Below are 26,193 nucleotides of genomic sequence, written 5' to 3'. Positions count from 1 at the left end.
ACTCAACGTCTTCATTAAGACGGAAGTATGTGTCATGCGTCCCATAGCAACGTACTGAATGCGCTGAAACTCATGTGCTGTATTGCCGCTCCCTGTGTAATACCATTCTATCTTGAGCTTTGACGGAGATTAAACAACCACGTTGATTTCAGGTTACAACAGATCATCAGAAATTTTACTTGATAAACCAAAGGTTAAACAAGTATCTACCCATTAATTTCATTTATCTTTTATTGAAAAGTGAAACATAGCATGCATGTATAAGTGTATTGTGTATAGGTCAAACCTATGAAGCATTTAGCCAGTGTTGTGTCCTCTGTGAGATCATTTTGCATTGTGTATCAGCCATCTAAAATTGTACTGATGATTGTGGCATACACTTAAAATTGTGACTTACAATCCAATTAATGTTATACTTGTGATTAGATAATAACCTTACATGTTAACTGACCAAATAATATTTCTATACAATTCTAGAACAAATTTTGAAATTGTCATTGGGCTATTTAGAAGTGCTTAATTTAATGTAATGTAGTAGTTACATTATTGTAACAGGTTCTTGTCACAATTATAATAATAAGAACAATATCACAATCACAGTTTGGCTTGTATGAAAAATGTGAACTTATGAAGAAACCAGCCTTTCTGTGAAGGTCAACTGCAATTTAGACATTTTGTTTTGGTGCTATTATGATCATTCAATATCCAGGCCGCGGGTTTGCTTTGTTCGAGCGCGCGATTCCCGCCTCGAACGCCTTAAGCGTATGATCACCGAGCCGCTGACCATGGTGTATGCTCTGTGTACGGCTAACGATCGGCTCAGAACTAACGAGATCCAGATGCCAGCCGCACGTCACACCCCCCGTTCACTCCCATTAGCTGCCCACAGTTTTACATGCCCTATCAAAGCTGTGTTTGTGTTCCCTAATTAGCCCTGTAATTTTATATTATCACTATCCTCTAATTAAGTACTTGTGCTATATGGTTAAAGATAAACACTTTCTCTAACAGTATTTCACGGATATTTCTGGATTTACATGTGCAATTAATATAATTGGGTGATTTCAATGCCGTAGAGCAGTTATTCGTAATGTTGAACTATGTTTAGTTGTTATTTGTTCCTAATTCATGAAATGATCCGATAGTATGTATGTTATATCTTTTTCCTTATATTTCGATGTTTAAAATGAATATCCTTTGTAAGCCCTAATGCCAATATAAGGAGAGAAATTCCCATTCGTTTCATATAAACTAACACGACTTGGAAGTAAGAAGTGGTACTAGCAGTCAGCCAGCCCGGGGTCACTTTGACGTTCGCGCACTCTGTATAAAAGCGAGTTATGTTTGTTTACGCAGCTCTTGCTCTCTCTGGTACTCGGCCTCACACTGGAACACGCACTTAGTTTGGATTAATAAAAGGAAATCAAAATCAGCGACTCGTTTTCAAACAAGGACACCAACACACAAGACAAAAGTCAGACATCACCCACCAAACATAAACCGGTCATACTACACATAGGGTTGATTATGCAACACTACCTGTGACCCAAGAAGAGACAGCAAGCTGGTCCTACAAACACATGTGGTGCAAGTGAGGAGAACAGTGGTGATCGTGATGGTGAGATGCAAACACGACCAGTGCGGGACCCCAGCCGCAAGAGGGCACCACTCACATCCAGGATGTAAAACTACCACCAGGACCCAAGGACCTGAGCCAGCTTCCAGATAGTGGTCCTACCTATCCAGACTTGAAGAGATGCACGGCCACAGAATACAACAGCCAGTCAAGGTCATTCAGTAAGAATTGGCGTTATCAGCACTCGTGGTTAGAATACTCTCTGACCCAAAATGCTGCATTCTGCTTCGCATGTCGTCTTTTCAGTCACACACACTTCAGTAAAACTGAGAAGTCCTTCACCCATGAAAGCTTCTGGAACTGGAAGAAGGCGACCACATCACTGAAGTCCCATGATAACACTGCAGGACACAAGTTTGCCATGCAAGCTTGGGCAGAGTTTAAATTGCAGAAAACAAAGAGTGCAAGGATCCAACATGCTCTCGATGCAAGCCATGTGAAAATTGTGGAGGAAAACTGACATTTCACAAGAGCCGTGATAGATGCACTGCTCTACACAGCCTGCCAGAATGAAGCCCAGAAAGGTCACAGGGAAGATAGTCAGTCAGATTACAGGGGCAATTTCCTGGAACTTCTTGACATGATTTCCAGGTATGACGAAATTGTGAAGAAGCTGAGTGGTCCTGGCAATGCCAAGTACACGCACCATGATATCCAAAACGAACTGCTTTACATCATAGCTGGAATGATCAGGAAGGATATCAGCAAAGATGTCATGAAAGCTGAACATTTTGCTCTAATGGTGGATGAAACAAAGGATGTGAGCAAACAAAAAAACCTCCACCAACAGAGCCTTCACGAGGAGTTCCTGGACTTCACAGCTGCTGAGGGTCTGGATGCAGATTCATTGCTCAAGAAAATCATGGCGACTCTGGCTAAATGTGGTATTGATCATAATACCTGCATTGGTCAGTGCTATGACGGAGCTGCAGTCATGTCAGGGCACATTAGTGGCGTACAGGAGAGGTTGAGGAGAGAGGTGTCTCAGGCTGTGTATGTCCACTGCTATGCACACAGGCTAAACCTTGTGCTAGTTGTTTTTTTGCACAACGTCCAGGCTGCAGCAGAGTTCTTTGTGACAATTCAGAAGCTGTACAAATTCTTCTCTACATTGGTTGTGCATGAAGAATTTCTGAAGGTACAGAAGGAGCTTGAACCCGTGAACCAGCACATAGAGTTGAAGCGACTGTCATATACAAGATGGGCCTGCCAACATGTTGCTTGTCTGGCTGTAAAAAGAACCCTCTCTGCCATTGTGACAACCCTAAAGCGTCTTGTGGAGGGGGACAATGTCCACAGAGCCATTGAATCAAAGGGTCTGTGCATCCTCCAAGATCAGCAGTTTGTAACCAGTCTAGTGGCCATAGAAAAACTACTGCTGATGACTAAACAGTATCAGACCACTTCCAGTCATCTGACCTGCAGCTGGCCTCTGCAGAGGACCTAGTATAATCTGTCATCTCTGGTCTCTCAAAAATGAGAACAGAAGCAGCATGGAAAGACTTGAAAGAGTCTGCTGAGGATATATGTAAGAAAGTGGGAATATGCACTGAGATGGTGTGTCAAGGTGGACAGCGATCTGCCCCCAGACACCTGGACGAATTCATAATCACATCTAGTACTGTCCAAAGAGATGAACCAACACCAGATGCCAGGAGACGCACCTTCTATGCCATTATAGATAAGATGCTCAACGAGTTGAATAGAAGATTCTCCTCTGATGCCTGCAGTGTTCTGATGGGTGCAACTGCATTGAACCCCAAACACTCCACATTTCTGGACAAGCAAGCACCCTTAGCAATGGCAGAAAACTATGGTGTGACAGAGGATGACCTTGCAGTGGAAGTCCACCAGTTGAACCGGCTAATTGCCAGGAAGAAAGACAAGAGGCAGGAAGTATCCACACCATTGGAGCTTGCAACCATGCTGGAGCCATACAAGGATGCCTTCATGGATCTCCACAAACTTGTATGCATCGCTGTGACCCTGCCTGTCACTTCAGCTGCCTGTGAGAGAAGTTTCTCATGTCTGAAGCTTCTCAAGACATACTTACGCAACAGCAGTGGTAACAACCGCACAAGCAACCTTGCTGTCACATCAGTAAACTCAGGAGGGCAAAACAACTCGATATTGGTACTGTTATAGACACATTTGCTGCCAATCACCAGAACAGGCGCATTGTTTTGAAGTAATATTGACTATAAACACAATATGATGAAAGATAGTTAGCCTGATAGTGACCTTACTTTTCTTCAGAGTGTATTAACTTCACATGGGATAATTCGTTTTTGCTATGTAAACTATGTCTTTATGTTATATTTCTTTTGATTTGTAGCTTTACTCTTAATGGTATATTAAATGTTCAATCTAAGCTAATCTTGATTTTCTTTATTATTATGTATTACCTTGGGTGGAATTTAGGTGAGCTTCATCTTTTACATATGCGCTTATTTTCATAAACATATTATTTCTAATTTGTAATAATGAATTATTAATCAGAGTATGAGTTTCCAATGAAAACTCCATTGAAAACGCAGTTCAAAATAGCACACCTTTCTGAAATGTACCTTGGTATTTACATTATTATAATTTACCATCTATACTTCATATTGATGTCATTTTGGGAAGCCCCTCCACAATTTATCTCAGCCCCCCCCCGCAACGAAAATATCCTGGCGCCGCCACTGTTTCAGTTTGATGCATGATGGATGTGTATTTCGCAAGTTCCACCTGTTCCCTTAACGTGTAGAAGATTTTCGAGAGTAGGAGTCAACAAAATGTGGTTTACAAAAATACTAGAGCGTCTTCAAACATTGCTGAACGTTCGAAACTTATAGTGTACTGGGTGTAGCTGACTAATAATATATGTATATATATATTACTGTCTCTCGGCTAGCGTTATAGCAATCGGAAAACTTCAGAATTTGATCAGAAACATTTATAGATTCGAACCCTACAAACCGTTCAACTTCAGTGAATTAGCTCCGGATGTTAGTATTTCTAAGAGAACATTCAACACTTAATTTTCTTTTGTATGGGTAATTACTTTATATTTTATATTTAAATTTCCAATGCTTAAATTTCTGGCACCAAACATTAAGAGCTAATGAAAGCATCTCCCATCTTGTGGGATATAAATAACAACTGTTTGTTTTAATAATTTTCGAGCAAAGCTATACAAAGGGCTATCTACAATACATCTCTAGCTTTGAGCTAATATTCTAGAGAGAAAACAACAGAAAAGCAACAATTTCCGCTCAACTCGGCCCGGCATGGCCAGGTAGATAAGGCACTCGACTCATAATCTGAGGGTCGCGGGTTCGAATTCCCGTCACACCAAACATGCTCGCCCTTTCAGCCGTGGAGGCGTTATAATGTTACTGTCAATCCTACTATTCGTTGGTAAAAGAGTAGCTCAATAGCTGACGGTGGGTGGTAATGACTAGCTGCCTTCAATCTAGTCTTACACTGCAAAATTGGGGACGGCTAACACAGATAACCCTCGAGTAACTTTGCACGAAATTCAAAAACAAACTGCTCAACTCTTGCGACGAAAAGGTGGGATTTGACAGTCACTCGTATAAAGCATCCACAGCAGCAGTTCGGTAGCCACTTCATTGGCGAAAGTGACGTCATGAAGAAGGAATTTGGGAAAGGGGTGAGAGAGTGATGTCTCTCAGAACGGCTGGTATGGGTATTAACACTTTTACTGATAAGGAGAGAACAACGTTTCGACCTTCCTAGGTCATCTTCAGGTTAAGAAAGAGAAAGTTTGCAAGTGACAGCTGCACGTCTTAGAGACGAGAGTATAAATGGGTACGGGAATATAGGGGCGCTGCAGTTGAATGTTAGGTTATTAATTAGTATAGGTATAAAAGTGTTCCTTTATATTGGTTTAATTTTGGTTTTAGTTGCTGTATAAGTAGGGCTTCTTTGATTTTGCGTTTGTTTATAATTGTTTCCTTACTTAGTATCTGTGTGTTTTCTATGGTTATATTGTTTTCATTTGATTTGCATGATCCAAAACGTGTACAGGTGGTTTTTTTTTTGTTCTTTGAATCTGGTTTCCATTTTTCTGCTTGTTTCTCCAATATAGATGTCATTGGCATTTGTTGCACTGCATTTTATAAATTATGTTGTTATTGTGTTTGTCAGTGTAGTTTTTACATAGTATGGACTTTAGTTTTGTACCTGGTCTTTGAATGTACCTGTTTACTGGAATGTTGTGTTTTGTTTTAAGTTTTTTCCAAATGTTGTTATTTTTTCGGTTGTGTAGGGAATATATGGTATGCAGCTGTATAAGGTTTTGTAGTTTGTTGTATGTTGGGATTTATTGTTGTTTGTTTCTTGTTGGACTAGGTGTGTGCATATAATTTTTCCACGGTTTTTGAGGAGCTTTGATGATGTTGATGGAGTGAAATTCAAAACAAACCGAACCAAACATGAACATAATTATATACATTTTACCATGCACACAATACATTTCTGTAGGTTTAAATCACTATAAAAGGGTAACATCAGAGGGGGTTTTCCACCTACTCCCCATTGGCACAGTGGTATGTTTGCGGACTCTCACTTCTAGCATACGAGTTTCGATACCCGTGGTGGACAGAGCACAGATAGCTCATTGTGTAGCTTTGTGTTTAATTCCAACCGAACAATATTTAAACCTTTGACTTTATATAACAAATTACAGCGTTAATAAAACGTTTATTATGCAATAAAAGTATTACCCATTTCACTTTTTTATTTTACAAAGAAAGCTAAAGCTAATTCATCAGTTAAGTAAAATTTCTGTCCTGAAAGGGCGATATCTTAATTAAATCTTACTCTTTTAATTATGAACAAGTGTTTAAAGATTTTTAGTGATATGATAAAATGCCAAAAATATTATTTAACATTATATGTTTGAATGAGATTACAATCTTATGTCCAGAATGATAAATATATTTCGCAATATTACAAAGTTAGTTCAAGGACCAAGTGATTAAAATTTTGATAATTATTTTATAATAATAAACTCTAACAAATAAACAAATTATACAAATCAGAAAGTATGTGTTAAAATACCGTAGCAGTTATTAATGTTACAGCATTTAGTCATATGATTAATTATAGGCCAAAATTTTATGCTAAAACATTATAACAGTTATTAATTTTAGATGAGACATTTCAAGCCAGCCGGAAATGTTTCAGACTATTGGTTAAAATAGTATAACAGTTATTAGCTGTATTAAAACTTTAGAAACGACAGATTTAAAACCCTGATTTTGAAGTTAAATTATATGTTAGAGCCTATTCATACCATGACGACTGAGTATTATGTCTATTGAAGGAGATTATATAAATCTTCAGAAATGTGTTAAAGCTTTCTGAATAACTTGCAGATATCACTTAGATATATGTAAATGCAGAAAACAATTACGTAATTAATAGTATGCCCTTATTAACAAAAGAAAATATTTCTACCTGTGATAGTATCATAATTGTAGCAAAATAAATTAAAAACCTGAATCATTTATGGTGTTATACACATTTCTTGGCTTATTGGTCATCGTTAAACAACGTCCTTGAACCCTGATATTCTTAGTGTTAAGTTGCTAGTTTTTATGGTCGGTTTCAAAGCGGAAATTAATTGTTGGTGAAATACAATCAGTGTTGAATTACTTGAGGCACAACAAAAGAGTTTGTGTGCATTTAGAATATCATTCGGTTACAATATGATCTTTAACTGAAAGACAATATTACTACAACTAGCATTAAAACTCGAGGGTCAAATCGATACACTGATACCGGTCATAAGAGGCGTATAAAGATCCTATTTTTGTATTTTGGGTTATTTGGTCCCGCAAACAAATCAGTCAAACGATTCCACAGAACTCGAAAATGAATCAAGTTCCTAACAGTAAACACGACAATAAGAACCTCTGTATAAGTACGACTAACATGGCAACAGGTTTTAGCTAAACATACTGGACAGCTAGCGCGTGTAGCTTTGCGCGAAATTAAAAAACATACTGTGTTATCAGAGTTCATGCTTTAACTTTGTGCTTAATTCCAAACAAACAAAATAAAGTATATAATTCCCAATTGTCGCGTATGAAACAAATTTTAAGTCTTATTTGTTTCTTTGTTTTGAATTTTCGCGCAAAGCTACTCGAGGGCTATCTGTGCTAGCCGTCCCTAATTTTGCAGTGTAAGACTAGAGGGAGGGCAGCTAGTCATCACCACTCACCGCCAACTACTCTTTTACCAACGAATAGTGGGACTGACCGTCACTTTATAATGCCCCCACGGTTGAAAGGGCGAGCATGTTTGGTGCGACCGAGATTCGAACCCGCGACCCTCGAATTACGAATCGAACGCCTTAACCTATATGGCTATCCCGGGCCGTTATTTTAAGTCATAATACACTATGTTTTCATTAAAAATATTGTTTTATTACTAGGTTATGTTATTCAAAAACTGTAAATAATTTACATATTTACACGTCTTAATATTGAAATATTATAAGTAGATAATAAAAATTGTGTTTTATATGTTAATATGTTTCATCCCTTGAAAATCTTGTTTTGTGTTTGACAGTGGCATGGTAACTCTTCAGGCTTTCGGTAATACCAGGTGCGTAGAGGACAAATAGCTTACTGTGTACCTTCGTGCTTAATAGCAACCAATCAATCATACGAATATTTTTACACACAATTTAAACAGTAAACATTCAAATCTATAAAAGGTGATTCGTGGTTTTTTGTTGTTGTTCTAGACTACAAGCTAAGTTTGACTTTTTGTGCCTATTACCTTTGAACCAATTTAGTAAACGTTTCAATTAATCGGGTTTGCATAATCTGTTCCTACTCTATTGTATTCCGTGAAAAAAAAAATGTCTTGTAGTGAAGTTGAAAGAATTCTGTGCCAAGATAGTTGACAATGTAGTCTTAAAATGTTGTACTCCTAAGAGATCACTGTTTTTAAGAAGCCAAATTAGGTTGTTTTACCTTAGCTGGATAACATTAATTCAGGCGGGATATACTTAGTACCTGGAAGTCAAAAATATACGTAACTTGAAACTTGTTTAAAGAAAAGGGTATTTTGTTATTATATGAAACGATGTTGTTTCTAAGAAGCGTTCATCCGTTTCAAAAATATGTTATTGACTTTGCTGCACCAAGGATAAAAAAAAAAGAGTAATACGCTATTAGGTCACTACCCATTAGAATATATCATACCATATATCTTGAATACGTTACCAGGTGTCTAGTAAATGTAATATTACAGTTGAAGATATTGACTAGAGTTGAGGATGGAAGAGTTTTGTGATTTCTAGTTCGGAGCCAGTCCCTCTCAGCACAGAGAGCAAAACGCTCCATGTAAGGATAAGTTCGTGAAATATTCTTCATACAAGTCAAGTTTTGTAAGGAACTCTCCATTCGTCTTCAGTGTGCTTCTGAAGGCGACTTTAGATAGTTCTTTGGATTGTTCAATCCAATAACATTAAAAAAAGTGTATAATTGTGTCTGACACTTTTCTAGTTTTCTAGTTGTATTCTACTCGATGTTGATATAAATAGTTTAATGATGTGGATCCTCAAAGGGATCCTGATAAACTTCCAAGAACCTTTATAATAATAATTGTTCAATGTTTCAGTTGTGAAATATTTTTTTATAAACAGACGTTGTTTCAGTCATAAAGGATAATATTAGATATTTGATAGGTATATCTGTAATCGCGCGCATGAACTTCATTGTTCCAGATGAATTATTTGTGATTTTTGAAGTCGCTCATAATGGAAGTTGCATAGAACTGACTGATAGATGTGAAGGTGAATTTAGTTTAACTTGCTGTAGCTGGCTGGTTCGTTCAGTTTGTAGAGATCTTAGCATAACCTTAGTTTAACTTGCTGTAGCTGGCTGGTTCGTTCAGTTTGTAGAGATCTTGGCATAACCTTAGTTTAATTTGCTGTAGCTGGCTAGTTCGTTCAATTTGTAGAGATCTTAGCATAATCTTAGTTTAACTTGCTGTAGCTGGCTAGTTCGTTCAGTTTGTAGAGATCTCAGCATAATCTTCCACATTTACAATTCATTGGTTGCAGTTCTGAAGTATATGTTCTCATGAACTACGTTGATGTGACATTTGAACAAGTTTAACTTGCACATTCTCATTAAGTACATTCTCTATGTCTTCTTACACAACAATAGTATCTACATGTATAACACCTTTAATTGCTTTCACCAGGTTGCCTTCTAATTTACTGCTCGAAACTTCTTAACTAAGTCAATTTTGTTGTAGGTTCTTCGTTTTGCTGATCAATGTTTCTCACCTTTTTCTAATATCCTTCTAAGGTTTTAACTCGTTTGAGGTTATATTCTTCAACGCATTTGTTTTTTCTGGTCTAAACGTATTGGCAATACGTCCAATAATGTTTCAGTTCCGATTATTCTTAGTTAGAGAGACTACTAACATATTAAGTTTCAAGTGCGTTCAAACATTGATAAAAACAGGTGAAATCTTTTAATGAATTAATACTAAACGTTGCACGATTAACTGAGCAACTTACGATTTCTAAAAAAAAATGTTTACACGCAGATAACCCTCGTGTAGCTTTGCGCGAAATTCAAAACAAATAAAATGCTCAAAGTTTAAAATCGTTTATATGCTTTAGATATTACTCTAAGTATTTTACTAAATAACAATAAGAATACTTACGTCAAAGTCTGAATGTATCTTACAAGTATCTATACTTCAGTAAGTTTTGTGATAAAATCTTAAACCTTTGAGTTATGTTTAAGTATTCATTATTTAAAGTTTAAGTGTTGAATTCAATATGCTAATTATTTGAATAATCTGTGAATTCGACAGGTAATATATATTTTAAATATTCACTAAAGTTAACCAATATATACATACATATATTTATAGATGTATGAGTAAAAGAAACCTGCATCGGTAAATATATGGTTTGACAACTTTCTTTACTAAATTCTTACAACTCGTGTATGCAGAGGTGTTAAGACCTGTTCTCAGTTTTTTATCACTCATTGAAATGTCGCTAAGTTATGCTCCTACATGGTACACGAGTTGGTTTAGAATAAGTTATTGTGTTATGTTTTTATTTGATTGGTTTGTTTATCTGCAAAATAACTTCAGATGAAATAATACCTTATTCACTAAATAACTCTCACATAAACGAAAATTTTCTGTTTTGTTTTTTCAGAGTAATCCATAATTTTCCAATTAGATCCATGCACGCAGCACTAAATGGGATTTAAATTGCCATACTTCTAGTTTTTCAGTTTATAATCATAATAATTATAGATCTTTTTGTCTTCTTTATTAGCCTATTCTAGTTTTTACCTTCATCATGTTTCATTACTGTTTCAAACTGTGTTAGCTAGAAGCCTGAAAAACAAAACCTGCATATCAAATTTCTTTAATACGTTCTGTAAATACAATATTTTTGTTGTCAAATGACAACTGGTTTGTGAAACATTACCTTGTTTCCTATAGTAACTAATAAACTGTAAACCGTGAACAATTTTACATCTCTCTCTCCAGTAGATGACAGGATATCCATGTTTTGAAAATGAAATTAAAAAATCGCTGTGTGTGAAGAATGTCAGTATTCCTAAACACCTTCCAGCTTGTTACCTTATTAAGGAGTACAGGGAAAGGCAACGACGAAACTGTGCGTGGGAAATAACCTGATTCTAAACACATTTACTTACACACAAGGTAACATTTATATCGTTCCTGAAATTACATATGAATATGACACTACCAGATATGTTTGTAACTATATATGTGTGTATATACTCAATCTTAGTATTAAAACGAGAAACTCTAATACAAGTCACATACTACAAAACAGAAAATGACCAAATAATTATCATGTTACTAACAGGTGTAAATATGTGGGGAAGGACCTTTTCAACATCTGCCACAGTAGGGGTAAGGCGGAATTACCTCGTGTAGCTTTTCGCGAAATTCAAAAACAAACAAACCTATTGCGAGATACTTAAATATCTTAGTTTATTGTTTTTATTACAAAACATAAGGTGCATCAAAATCTGACGGTGCGCTTAATAAATTTCTAAGTCTTTCAAAATGTTTTTCTGTATTTGGTGCTCATAGAAGACTAAATGATATACTTTGTTATAATTTTCTATTTTATCGTAAAAGTACATAATTGCATCCTTACAGTATAATGAGTAAATTTTTACTTGTTTCTATTCTGGCGACTCTGGTAAAATAAATCAGTTTCTGCTGTCTTTTGATATTCAAGTACGTATGTACACGAAGTTTTAATATATGTGAGTCAAACTAATTGCAAGTAGTACGAATCTGACCCTTATCAAGAGATGTTTCAAGACTTTCTATACACACACATACACTTCTGTCGTAACACTAACCGATTTCTCAGCACATATACAAAAGTGTTATAGTTATACATAAGTAAAAATTCTTAAGTTACTGGCGTCAAATCTTGAAATTATGTTTTTATTTCATGTTCTATAGGTCTGTTCTATTGTATATTTTAGAACTGTAGGGAGTGATTTCATAATATGGTCTTAACAGGGTGTTTAAAGTATTTCCGTTTGCACACTGCAAAACAAATAAACACAACAGTATAAAACACACAGGTACTAAGCTGGGAAACAAATATAAACAAACGCAAAATCAAAGAAGCCCTACTTATGTAACAAGTAAAACCAAAATTAAACCAATATAAAGGAACACCTTTTTACCTATATAATTAATAACTTAACATCTACTGCAATGCCCCTACAATCTCATACCCGTTTACCTTCTCGTCCCTTGTGTAAAATCCAACAAATAAACAAAAAGCATATTTCGTCAGTTTGTGTGTGTGTTTTCTTATAGCAAAGCCACATTGGGCTATCTGCTGAGCCCACCGAGGGGAATCAAACCCCCTGATTGTAGACTTACCGCTGTATTAGCAGGGAGCTATTTCGTCAGTTTCTACATTAACACTTAGTTGAATCAATATACAAAGCAAACGGTACTTAAATATTTCAAGGAATAGTCAGGCCTGGCATGGCCAGATGGTTAAGGCACTCAACTTATAATCTGAGGGTCGCGGGTTCGAATCCCTGTCACACTAAACATGCTCGCCCTTTTAGCGGTGGGGGCGTTATAACGTGACAGTCAATCCAACTATTCGTTGGTAAAAGAGTAGTCCAAGAGTTGGCGGTGGGTGGTAATGACTAGCTGCTTTCTCTCTAGTCTTACATTGCTAAATTAATGACGATTAGCGCAGATAGCCCTAGAGTAGGTTTGCGCGAAATTCAAACCAAAATTTCAAATTTCAAGGAACAATTAACTCATTATAAATTAAAATAAAAGGATAAGTCCCTTCAGTTTAGTATTTTGGCTAAAGTTTGTTTGTTTGTTTGTTTGTTTTTTAATTTCGCACAAAGCTACTCGAGGGCTATCTGTGCTAGCCGTCCCTAATTTAGCAGTGTAAGACTAGAGGGAAGGCAGCTAGTCAACACCACCCACCGCCAACTCTTGGGCTACTCTTTTACCAACGAATAGTGGGATTGACCGTCACATTATAACGCCCCCACGGCTGAAAGGGCGAACATGTTTGGCGTGACGGGGATGCGAACCCGCGATCCTCAGATTACGAGTCGCACGCCTTAACACGCTTGGCCATGCCGGGCCCTTTTTGGCTAAAGAAGACAACTTTTGTACATGGTAACTAGAATAGGTACATACATTTCTCTTGTTTTGTCAAGTGACTGTGCATTGACACTGGTGCGAAAAAGTGTATATACAAGAATAACTTATACCAGGTATTAGATGAAGGACTTAATTCTTTATTTGATGTAGGTACTTTCATGGAAGGTTGACTCTTCGAACATTAATAACAGTCTAATGGTTCGAACATTAAAAACAGTCTAATGGTTCGAACATTAATAACAGTCTAAAGGTTCGAACATTAATAACAGTCTAATAGTTCAAACATTAATAACAGTCTAATGGTTCGAATATTAATCATAGTCTAATTGTTCGAACATTAATAAGTCTGATGGTTCGAACATCAATAACAGTCTAATGGTTCTAAATCTAACGTCACCGCGAGTAGATTTACAAGTTGAGAAAAATAAAAGGATAAATAACAATTGATATTTAAAAAGGGTAAAACATTCTTACCAATTTAATATTACCTGATGTAATTTTATGAAGTGTTTTAATCATCCATGTCATGGAGCCAATCAATGGAAGACTTAAGAGTTTTTAAAGACATTAAATTCTTTTCGCAACTCTATAAAATCGTAGAAAGTAACATGTACATGAGATAAATAGTAATATATACTTGAGATATATATTGTGTAAAAAACTAAAGTTTTCAGCTTTCTCTTTCTCATAAATTATTATTACCCTTAAATACTCAGGGTCACCCCTTTCCCAGAAAAAATAAACATTCTCTTAAAAACCTCATGTTTCCGTTATCCTTCAGCGACAAGATGTATAAAAAAGTGAATATTTTAACATGGTAATAAATTCAAATTAAACCACTATAAGGCTGTAGAGGGTATTTATTATAGTTCTTGAAATGGGTACCGTGATATACATGTCTATTCCAATATTGTTTGCAAGAAATGAACTGTATTTAAATCTTATTAAAAACGCGGATAAAAAATATAAAAACGCCCAGGTCTTGACTTCAATTAACCATGTAACTGACGTAAAACAGTTTTCTGTTTTATTAAATCCTAATATTAGCCCAACTTTTATTTGATAAGTAAAGCAAATAAAACAGAACGTATATCTCACTACGGATGCCCAAGGAAAGATGTAATTAGTGATTTCTGTCAATAAACATTGATATAGAGCTACGAGCAGAAATCAACAAATCAGGGATCACTTTTGGCAGTAACTGGATTTTGTCGAAACAGCTTTTACTGCATATGAAATATTGATATATTTTAATGCCATAACTTATAGCTGAGTTTTACTACTTTCCACACTTATCAATTTCACTACACTCACAGCCCAACAAATTAGCAAACCCTGCTCACGCACTTACATTTATGCTACCAATTTCTTCACTAATGTATTCATTTAGCAACTTAAAAATATCACTAATCATTACAATTCACCTACTAAGAAATCTTCACCTGCAAAAATTGCAATGGAAATAAGTAAGCTAATTACGTAATGAAATTTCAGGTGTGGGTTCGATTAATACAATCATATTTTCTAGTTGAAAATAAGGTTTTTAAATTATTATAAAATTAATGGAAAGGCAAAACTGTTTTTCTAGCATTTCAGGCTTCCATAAACTTGCATTTGAAACAATCTATGTTATACTCTATTAATTATGTAATTACAAATAGTTTAATCGTCTCATTTACATTTTCTTCCACAAAACAATTAATTTCCTGAACAATGTTCTGCATCGTATGAATTTATTAAACAAAATTTAAATCATTATCACTAGGCAAATTTGGTAATAGTAAATAGTGTGTACTTTTATCATCATAAATAAGATCTCGCAGTATATAATTATTATGGTCTCATAAGTTACAATACACGAGAGATTCATATATAGAAACATTTACTATTATTATGCATACAACAATCCATTATAGAAATACATGAAAAGCTGCCGCCATCTGAAACCCCGGGCGCTTCAACAAACCGCGAATATTTACAGAGTCCAGTTCAGGAAATCTGCACATTACCCTCATAAACGTCGTTCTTCATATAAATACTAAAATCTATAACCGTATTTACTTACTCTTATCATCATTCTGTTATAACACTGCATGGGGTGATAAGACTTAAATTAACATAAATATGTACGTTTTACTATAGTAAATTACTCTACTATCTACATACAGAGTAGTTATTAATTGTTAAATTATATTACAAATTTAGGCAACTCTGTACAACAATATACGTGCATAAATAACTTACATACAGTTTTAACGTTGACAGCAGTGTCTTAACTAATGTGTATTATACCCAGAGCACACAGTCCTTCTTCAGTTTCTGTACACCTCAAGTAATCATTCAACCGGTGGAGAGCAGATGCCAAATGTTCACATGTACATGAACTTAGTGCCAGTGTTCGTTACATAACAAAAATAGGAAATTCGGCTGAAAACCCTGTTCTGCGAACGCGCGTAAAATACCACAATCAAAACACGTTTCATATGTGAAGCAGGAGTTGTTCCCCAAGTAAATATGATAATTGATTTAAATTTAAAAGTCAAAAGGATAATAAAATAGCATGGATAAACTTCAGCTAAGAATAACAGAAATGTAGATACATGTAAAAGTAATTAAACCCTTAAATAACGCAACATATCCTAAAATCACAACGAATTAAAAACATAGCTAAGAAATCAAAATTTAAAATACTCGAGGGATATTAAACATTCATGAATACGGAGTTTGTTGGCGAGAGTGAAAGAAAGCAGACGTATTTTTGATCTTAGCAAATTTAAAACGGAAAATTGAGTGAAGAGCAAGTTTGTCGAGAACTATTACTTCATATAATTCTATCTAGGCTACTTACTATTTGAAGTTACGAGCCATACCGGCCGAAATGCCGAAGAAGACCTGCAAGCCGAAAGATGCAATGGCGTAGAAAAATGAAGGCCTAGGTCAATGTTCAACAAAAAGTAAGTCTAATGTAGGTGGCCTAACGATAAATGAAAATATAAATTTAAAACCTTTAATAGAACTGGCGAAAGAAGAGCTAAAGACTATAGTCTGCCCAGTGGATGTTACTCAAATTAAAGATAGGAAAAAAGAACAAAATATATAAAGTAATTGAAGAAAATATAAAGTCTACTGCTGTCGACAATAAAGCTGAGGCTACATTGTTAGACAATGAAAAACTAACAACTAGTAATGTAAATGCTAAAAACCCCACTCTGGATATTGAAACTAACAGAAATTAGGAACCATACGAAACAAATTCTGACGACGAAGGCTTCACACTAGTGAAGACTAGAAGTCAGAAAAAAGAAGAAAAACAAACACTAACAAACACAGAAACACACAAAAAAAATTACCAAAAATGCCATTATCATACAAGGCATACCATGAAATTACAACAAACCACAACTAGCAAAGGAAACATTCAGGTGTAAACTTAAAAATAACATTACTAACGTTAAGCGTTTGTCTCGCGGCGGGGTCCTCGTTCAAGGACAGGAACTCGCTGACTTAAGTAGATAACTGAAAGACATACCTTGCTAGGTGTTTTGGTTAAATTATTCTTTCGTTCTCCAAAAGTCGAACGAAAAATAACCAGGGGCGGTCAGAAACTACTGTTTCTCTTCACCCCACACAAGGCAAGAATAAATTAATTAAGTGATTGCGGAGAAAGTTATGTAGACAGGAGTGGCAAGTTAGTTATTTATCCAACGGTAACTGAAAGAATGGTCTTCAGACGCTTTTAAAACAGGAAACATAACTATACACTTACCTGGAACTAGGCCAACACCCAAATCTTTTCAAATAAGGGGGTTGCACCACTCTATTGACATAGAAGATATTAAAGATAAATTAAGTGAACTAAACATAAAACACGTTTCAGTGGAGCGAATAATTTTTAATATAACTAAAAAACCAACTAATCTAATTGAAGTAATTACAGAAAATACCCAAGATATAACCCAGCTAATAAATAATGGTATCACAGTGTGGTATCATAAATACACAGTAGAACAAACCAAAACACCATCAGTGGTTGTCACACAGTGTTACCAATGCTAAAAGTTTAAACATGTAACAGCAGCATGCCAAGCAACTGCGCGTTGTGTAGGTTGTGGAGAAAATCACCACATTTCACAATGGGCCAAACAAAACCCCAAACCTAAATGCTGTAATTGTGGGGAAGAACATACGGCAAACTATAAAGGTTGCCAGAAATACAAATCAATTAAGTCACACTTATACTAACTTAAAAATCCAAACACGAACAAGCCACAAACAAACAAAATTCATGAACCGTCAAAACTAACTACCACTCCAGCACCAGAAAACACAAATACACAAACAAACTCGTATGCTGAAGTAGTCAAGAAAACATCATTCATACAGGAAAAACCATCAACAAGTAATGAAGATTTACCTAAAACAACTGAAGACACACACAAAACCACACTATGAATATTGAAAACACACTAACCAACGCCATTACTTCTACCTTTTCTAAAATATTGACAGAATACACAAATCCAAATAATGAAAACAGTCTAACAGATATAATCATTAAAATAATTATGAAAAATATCGAAAAGTACCTACCTCAAATGTTAACATACATCATGAACTCTGTTAAACATGGATAAATTCAGGGAATAACATATCAATATCCAGGGTGCTATTTCTTCCAACACCTCTCCCCGTTAAATTTGTACATCTGATCTTCAGATAAAATCAAATTTAAATAGTAATAATAAATAAAATAGTACTAAATTAAAACAGCCACCTACGTACTAGACTTAAAAAAGAGAGAGAGAGAGAGAAATATAAATGGGCATTGCCCTGAAAAGGACCAGTCTAAGTTGATATTAATCCATATTAATCAGTCAATTCCAATAATGTAATGAAAGGAGGAAGAGGTCTGGTGTACCTGACCCTCCTGGGTATAGAATTATATATACCCGAACACCAGAGAGAGAGAGGGAGATTCATGAATACCTTAATCATTTAGCAAGACTGAATTGAGTTTGTTTGCATATTATTGATACTGTGTAACAAAAGTATGTTTGTTTTTTGAATTTCGCGGAAAGCTACTCGAGGGCTACCAGCACTAACCGTCGCTAATTTAGCAGTGTAATACTAGAGGGAAGGTAGCTAGTTATCACCACCCACCGCCAACTCTTGAGCTACTCTTTTACCAACGAATAGTGGGATTGACCGCAACATTATAACGTCCCCACGGGTGAAAAGGCGAGCATGTTTGTTGCGACGGGGATGCGAACCCGCGACCTACGGATGACGAGTAACACACCTTAACCCACCTGGCCATGCCAGGCCTGATAAAAGTATGAGGATGGTCCGGCATGGCCAAGCGTGTTAAGGCGTTCGACTCGTAATCCGAGGGTCGCGGGATCGAATCCCGGTCGCACCAAACATGCTTGCCCTTTCAGCCGTGTGGGTGTTATAATGTTACAGTCAATCCCACTATTCGTTGGAAAAAGAATAGCACAAGAGTTGGCGGTGGGTGGTGATGACTAGCTGCCTTCCCTCTAGTCTTACACTGCTAAATTAGGGAGGGCTAGCGCAGATAGCTCTCGAGTAGATTTGCGCGAAATTCAAAACAAACAAACAAAAGTATGAACTAAATGTATAAACACTGCTGGCCAAAATCTTAAGGCCAAAGAACATAAAGAAAAAATATGCATTTTGCGTTGTTAGGCTCAACCACTTATTTGCCATTGTCATTGTTTAGAATTAAGGACATAGCTACACAATGGGCTATCTGTGCTCTGCCCACCACGGTTATCGAAACCAGGATTTTGGAGTTGTAAGTCCGCAGACATACCACTTAGCCACTGGGAGGCCCACTTATTTGGGTAGAGCTTCGAAATATGAAAATACGAAAAGGGAAGATAAAAATAAAAAACCTTTTCAGCATTTAATAGGGAAAATGTGAACACTATGAAATTAGCCTAAATACTAGTTGGTCAAAAGTTTAAGACCATACCAAAAAAAAGTCCTAAACAGGGTAGGTAATGCCCAACAAGAGGTCCCAGTAATGAGTTGCAGTCCGTCATTGCGAATAACTTCAAAAATTTGCTTTGGCATGGTCGATATAAGCGTTTGCAGAAGTCTAGCTGGAATGTTATTCCAAGTGGTGAAGATGGCTTCACGAAGATCATGCACTGTTTGGAACTGACATCCATTTCTATAGACTTCCTTGCCATCCACCCCCAAACAATTTCAATTGGGTTCAGTTCGGGCGAACACACTAGATTGTCCAAAAGAATCACGTTATTCGCCATGAAAAAGTCCTTTGTCCTGCGGGCATTGTGGATTGCAGCGTTCTCCTGCTGAAAGATCCAGTCATTTCATTACAAGCGAGGGCCTTCAGTCAATAAGGATGCTCTCTCCAATATGCCAATGTAGCCAGCTGCCGTTTGACGCCCCTGTATAACCTGAAGCTCCATTGTTCCATGGAAGGAGAAAGCACCCCAGATCATGATGGAACCTCCTCCACTGTGTCGTGTAGAAAATGTCTCCGGTGGGATATCCTTATCGTGCCAGTAACGTTGGAAGCCATCTGGACTATCTAGGTTAAATTTTTTCTCATCAGAGAACAAAACCTTCGTCCACTTTTCTACGTCCCATGTTTGGTGCTTCTCAGCAAAGTTTAACCGAGCTGTTTCGTTTTGCTACGCCCAATCTCACCAGCGATGGCACGTTGAGAGATAGATACCTTGCTCTTGCAGCTCAACAATTCTGCCACGTTCAAACTCTCTCAACGTTTTAGCCTTTGCCATGTTTTTACCCAATGTAACACAGGAGATGTCAGTGGGAGATATTGACAACGCTAATGCTTGAACACAAATAACTAAATTTCGTTACGTGTTTACCGATTAACGCTTCGTTTCAGTATGGTCTTAAACTTTTGACCAGCTAGTATTTAGGCGAATTTCATAGTATTCACATTTTTCCTATAAAATGCTAAAAAAGCTTTTTATTTTTATTTTCCCTTTTCTTATTTTCATCTTTCGAAGCTCTACTCAAATATGTGGTTGAGTCTAACAAGGCAAAATGCATTTTTTTCTTTATGTTCATTAACCTTAAGATTTTGGCCAGCAGTGTATTGATGTTTAAGTTTTTAAACAACGTATATTTGAGTTTTAATTTTAACAGTTCTCGAAACTTTATAAACGTTATCAATATGAAGCATGGGATTCAAACGTAATGTGAATGTAGTGTAGACGATTCTATTAACAACTTGGGACAGACTGTCCCAATACTTTAATTAATATATTTGAAGGGAGTGGCATATTTCAGTTAATGTAATCATGTAATTCACTGAAGTAAACTGTTAAATGGCATACTATGTTTAACACTTAGAGACAACAAAGGACTTATTGATCCTTCTAGGCTGTCCCGTCCTCTAAGCCAAACTAAAACTTTGTTTTTAAATTAAAGCTAGCCCTTAACATTCATATATATTTAGCTTTCTTTTAAACTAACTCGAATTTACTGTCTCCACAAGATACATGTGAAAGCAACCCATGTCAATGACCAACCACCATATTTGAAATATAAAATTATCTTAGCTGAAGACAGCTTCTACCTTGTCTAATTCTATATTTGTGTCTCCTAGTTCTATAATTCACACTGTTAAATATGAGAAATATTGATGCATCAACATTATCAATTCCTTTTACAATCTTAAACAATTCAGTTAGATCCCCTATAACTCTTCTTTTTTCAAGAGAAAATAATTTTAAGAATCTTAATATTTCCCCAAATGACAACGCCTTAGTTCTAGGTACTATTTTAGTGGATATCCTTTGAATCCTTTCCAACAATTTAATGTTTTCCTGAGGTAAGGGGCTAAAGACTGAACAAAATTCTCCAATTGTGATCTATGTAATGAAAGTATTGCTTCTTTAGTCTGGTATTCGATATTTCTGTAGATACAACCTAAAATCCCATTTGCTCTACCACGAGTAACATCATACTCTTTGGATGGCTCAAGAGACTGATCAATAATTACATCAAAATACTTTTATTTCATGACACTCTTAAGGTTATTCCAATCCAGATTATACTTACCCTTATGCAATATCTTGCACTTTTCGTAATTAAAATCCATCTTTTGTAAAGCAGAAGCATCCTCTCCACAGCCAGCAACACCCAATACCTTGATATCATCAGCAAATTTAAGTAGTTTATTGACAGTTCCTTTACCTACGTCATTAACATAAATCAAAGAGTAAATATCCTAAGAATGAACCCTTAAAGTACACCACTTGTAACATTAATCCAGTCTGACTGAGATCCATTTACAACAATCCTCTGATTTCTTCCATCAATCCACTCTTCTATCCAATTAGTTAACTTATCCGCTACACTTATAGAAGTAAATTTCATTACAAGCCTTTTCTTATAGCACTTTATCACATGCTTTTCGAAAATTCATGTGTATTTCTTTCCTACTCACTGTAATTCGTTCCGTGCTTCTTTATTTTATGTTTTTTACTTCCGATCCACATAAGCAAGTCTATATTTAATTACATTTATCAATACTTTGGTGCATGCATGCTTCAATTTTTTCCTTTGTTACCTCACATGACTAGGAATGTTATCATGCTATTATGCCTTTCTTTGACTCCTAAACTCTTATCTTTAAACTTGAGGGGGTCAGATCTCCTTCTTTTTGTCCATTTTTTGTTGTTAGGCTTAATTTTTCCTAGTTTCGTCTTATACTTTGACCTTTTTTAAAACCCTCGGGAAAATATTATCTTGCCCAGGAGCCTTATCATTCTTTAAACTTCCCAATTTTATTTTAATTAGCTCAGAACTTATGTAATTCATTTATTATCAATTCGTCATAAATATAATGATTAACGCCAATTCATAAATTAAATTTCTTGTCCTAAAAAGGTCCTACGCTGGGACAGCGGTAAGTCTATGAATTAGTTTCTTTGTTTTTTGAATTTTGCGCAAAGCTACATCAGGATTATCTGCTATAGTCGTCCCTAATTTAGCAGTGTTCGACTAGAGGGAAGGCAACTAGTCATCACCACCTACCACCAACTCTTTGGTTACTCTTTTACCAAAGAATAGTGGGATTGACTATCATACTATAACGACCCCACGGCTGAAAGGGCGAGCATATTTAGTGTGACGGGAATTCGAACCCGCGACTCTCGGATTACGAATCAAGCGCCCGAACCACCTGGTTATGCAGGACCATTCGAAGTTATAAGCTATAATACGTGACGTAATAAATTGGAGGCTCGCCCGAGATAAATTGTAATATTTAACAGTAAAAAGGTCATCGTATAAGATAGATTTAATCTACAAGATGTTTTGGCTGTATTTTATCGTCACTCTTTTGAACAGAAATAAAGAGTATATGTAACTTTGCGCTTCCCAACACGTAGACACAAAACCTAATTATTTAGCTTTATCCATAGGGCTCAGTGTTTCTGTTTTTCTATTTAAATTAATAAAAAAATATCTTTTATTTCATAGAAACAACTCCATTTATTTTATTTTCTAAACTAAAAACACTTGCAACTAATGTGATGTTTTATTGTGCTGTGTTTTGTGGCTCAGTAAATGAGTTTCGTTTATTTAGTCAATATGGATAAAGTTATTAAATTTTAGTGGCAATACTTTTTGGTCCATTAAAACATATACTTTAAGAACTAACCTTACATTCACATTATCAATAATTTTATAGTACGATCAAATATAACTTTTTATAAACATCACAACTATAATTTGGTTTCGTTTGGTTTGTTCTGAATTTCGCGCAAAGCTACTCGAGGGCTATCTGCGCTAGCCGTCCCTAATTTAGCAGTGTAAGATTAGAGAGAAGGCAGCTAGTCATCACCACCCACCGCCAACTGTTGAGCTACTCTTTTGCCAACGAATAGTGATATTGTCACATTATAACGCCCCCACGCTTGAAAGGGCGAACATGTTTGGTGTAGCCGAGATTCAAACCCACGACTCTCAGATTACGAGTCGAGTGCCTTAATACCTGGCCATGCCAGGCCCAACTAGATTTAGTATGCAAGAAACAAATACATAATATGTTACATTACAATTTAGATTTAAACTTTATTTCATATTTAAAGACAACATCAGAACACTTTAAGCAATATTCCTCATTTTGAACAATTGATAGAAGAGAATTACGACCCGTTATGGCCAGGTGGCTAGAACGCTTGTCTCGTAATCGTGCATGTGTATCATAACTGACTAACAATACACAAGTGAATAGTGAATGTGTATAACTGAATAACAATAAAGAATCGAACAGTGAATGTGTTTGATAACTGACTAACAGTGCCGCATCGAATAATGAATGTTTATGATAACTCAGTAACAGCACCGAAGAGAATAGTGAATGTGTATGGTAACTGACTAATGAAAAGTCCTTAAAATAAACTTTAAAAAGGAAAATAAAATGTTTTAAAAAGCGTAATTAAAAGTTAGAAATCTTAAATGTTTTATAACTGAAGACACAATAATTTTTCAAATTAAATAGAGCTTAAAACATATTTGAAAAACATAACTTTTTTATCAACATCTCCTGCACTGTACAGCAATAAATGTAATTTTTGAACTGAGTATACACAACGTTCTGTGTTTCATGTGAAAAAAAACTAACCCTGTCACCTTAAGCAATATATGGTGCTTATATAGTGTACTTGGCGCTCATATCATTAAAAATAATTATTAATGCAGACTGCATTACGGTTGGTTTATCTATTGTTAAGCGCAAAGCTACACAAGGAGCTTGTCTTTGCTTTGCTAATTACGGGTATTGAAACAATTTTAGCATCATAAACCTTGAGACTTGCCGCTGAGCCGTTGAGGGCGCATTATGGATAGAAAACCGTCAGAAAAGGTATGATGTTATAGCGTTGCTTTTCAAATTTTATGAGAAATATGTCACAAAAAGAGTTTCTACATAAATATAGACAATACATTTGGTATTGTTAGTAGAATGGGTAAATGGAATTATTTTCCTGTGAAAACCTAGGACAGAATAAATTAGCTTATAGCTCAATGGTTAGAAGTGATACTTCATATATCGTTTTTACTAGAAACAATACCAATTTTGTAATATAAATATATGTTTAGACCATGAGCAATAACAGATAGTGAGTTGTTGAATTCTGACGGACTGCTTTTACATACTTTACAAACTACGCATTTCACAGGCCGTAAACTTAACAACATGATTTACTAGCCTGCACATTATAAATATGTTGTTAAAACAGAAGTCTACCCCTAGAAAATTAAAGAGAAATTGACTCAAACGAAATGTGTGCTGTACAATCTTATCAGTCGTTTCATGTAGGATGACTCAGTTTCTATGGTAACCAGAGCAACTACACTCTGCCAAATAGTTCTCTTGGTAGGTTATTAAACGACCCAAAAATTCGGCTTCTAGCGTTTTCCCTTTCCTAGTATGATTTTTTTTCAATGCTTATAAAAATAAAATCTTAATAAACATCTCAGGGAATATATTATAATTCAAGAGCATAATCCACACGGGAAGCTCTTTCGTAGGAAAAGTTCCCTTTAAAGTAAAAACATTTATTGTCTTATTGACATAACGATGTTGATATTATAACGATTTTAGATCTCTTTCGAGATATTTATCACACCATTAAATGAGAATAACTTCATACTTGTTTTCCATTTAATAGCTTTTGTTACTTACTTTTTATTTAAATATATGACATTTTGTTCGTTTTTTTTTATTAAACCCAAAGCTAAGTATTGGGTTCTCTATGCTCTGCCCACTATGGGTATTGAACACCGATTTTTATTGTTAGAATAATTCGGACTTACTGAGGGGTAGAAACCTTTCAGCTTGACAGTTTTTGTCAACGTTCAAAGATTGTTCGCTAAAATGAAATGTTGAAGTCACTGAAGCCTCTTAATGTGAAAATGGAAATTCGCTTAAACTCCTTGATTTAGTTATCTCACGCTGTTATTTCTTGACAAAACTTTGTAGAATGGACGGCAACTGTCTCCATAACAGGCATTTGCCGTCCATTCTACAAAGTTTCATCATGAATACTCTGCCTAAACAATTTATCGAGGAATACACTGTTATTTCTTATTTTATTCTACAGGCACTACATTGACGTTTGTAAACATATTCATTTATGTGTTACTGTAAACGTTAAAACTTGCTTCTGAATAATGTATTGTATAGAAGCAGACTGAAATCCTTCAAATAGGACTGTTGCAAGAAAATAAGAGAATATTTTTAGTCGGTTAATGCTCAGCTTGAATGACATTTAAAACTTGTGAATAACTCGGCTATTTTTATTTGCTCTGGTATTGAGAGAAAAGTGTCTTTCCTAGTGGCATGGAACAACATGGGATGATGGTTCAAAATGTTTCAATTCCTTGATCTTCCAGAAGAAATCGATTGGTGAATGAATTATGTATAATATTTATTATTATGTAACCGACTAAGGTTGTAATGAGAGTTAAGATGATTACGTAATTTTATACTATAAAACTAGTTAAAAGTACAACTGAACAATAACTGAAGCCCTAAAGAAGTCCAGAAAATAAAGAAAACCCATATAAATACCTTTTATATATCTAACAAATGCATTTGATCTCATTAGCAGGAAAGAACTCTTCTATGTATTGGAAAAAAATCAGTTGCTCACCAACTTTTGACTAGAGCTATGATATTTAAACCACGCTTACCAAATGATATTCCACACCGATAAAAAAGGCAAACATCGAATAATATGCTCCACAAGCGTATTACTGTACGTTAATGATTATCTCATGACAGAACTAAGATCGATCACACTATAACCAGATTTTCAGCT

The 26,193-nt window shown here is 35.5% G+C and overlaps 1 protein-coding gene across 7 annotated transcripts in view; it reads right to left on the bottom strand.

The window, feature by feature from the left end:
- The window catches only part of cyc (basic helix-loop-helix ARNT-like protein cyc), a 163,744-nt gene that overhangs the window by 105,271 nt on the left and 32,280 nt on the right, over window positions 1–26,193 (bottom strand). The window contains exon 1 of one of the 7 annotated variants that reach the window (XM_076472615.1): window positions 15,581–15,687. The exons of the other annotated variants lie outside the window; for them this stretch is intronic. The gene's annotated coding sequence lies outside the window, so the exon portion shown is untranslated. Of the gene's footprint in view, window positions 1–15,580; window positions 15,688–26,193 lie in introns of those variants that run through there. 7 annotated transcript variants of the gene reach the window in all.

This window comes from Tachypleus tridentatus, chromosome 12 (assembly GCF_004210375.1).
Source record: "Tachypleus tridentatus isolate NWPU-2018 chromosome 12, ASM421037v1, whole genome shotgun sequence".
In the NCBI taxonomy this organism is placed as follows: Eukaryota; Metazoa; Arthropoda; class Merostomata; order Xiphosura; family Limulidae; genus Tachypleus; species Tachypleus tridentatus.
Note: the sequence above shows the minus strand (reverse complement) of the source record. Positions and strands in the feature narration are given on the sequence as shown.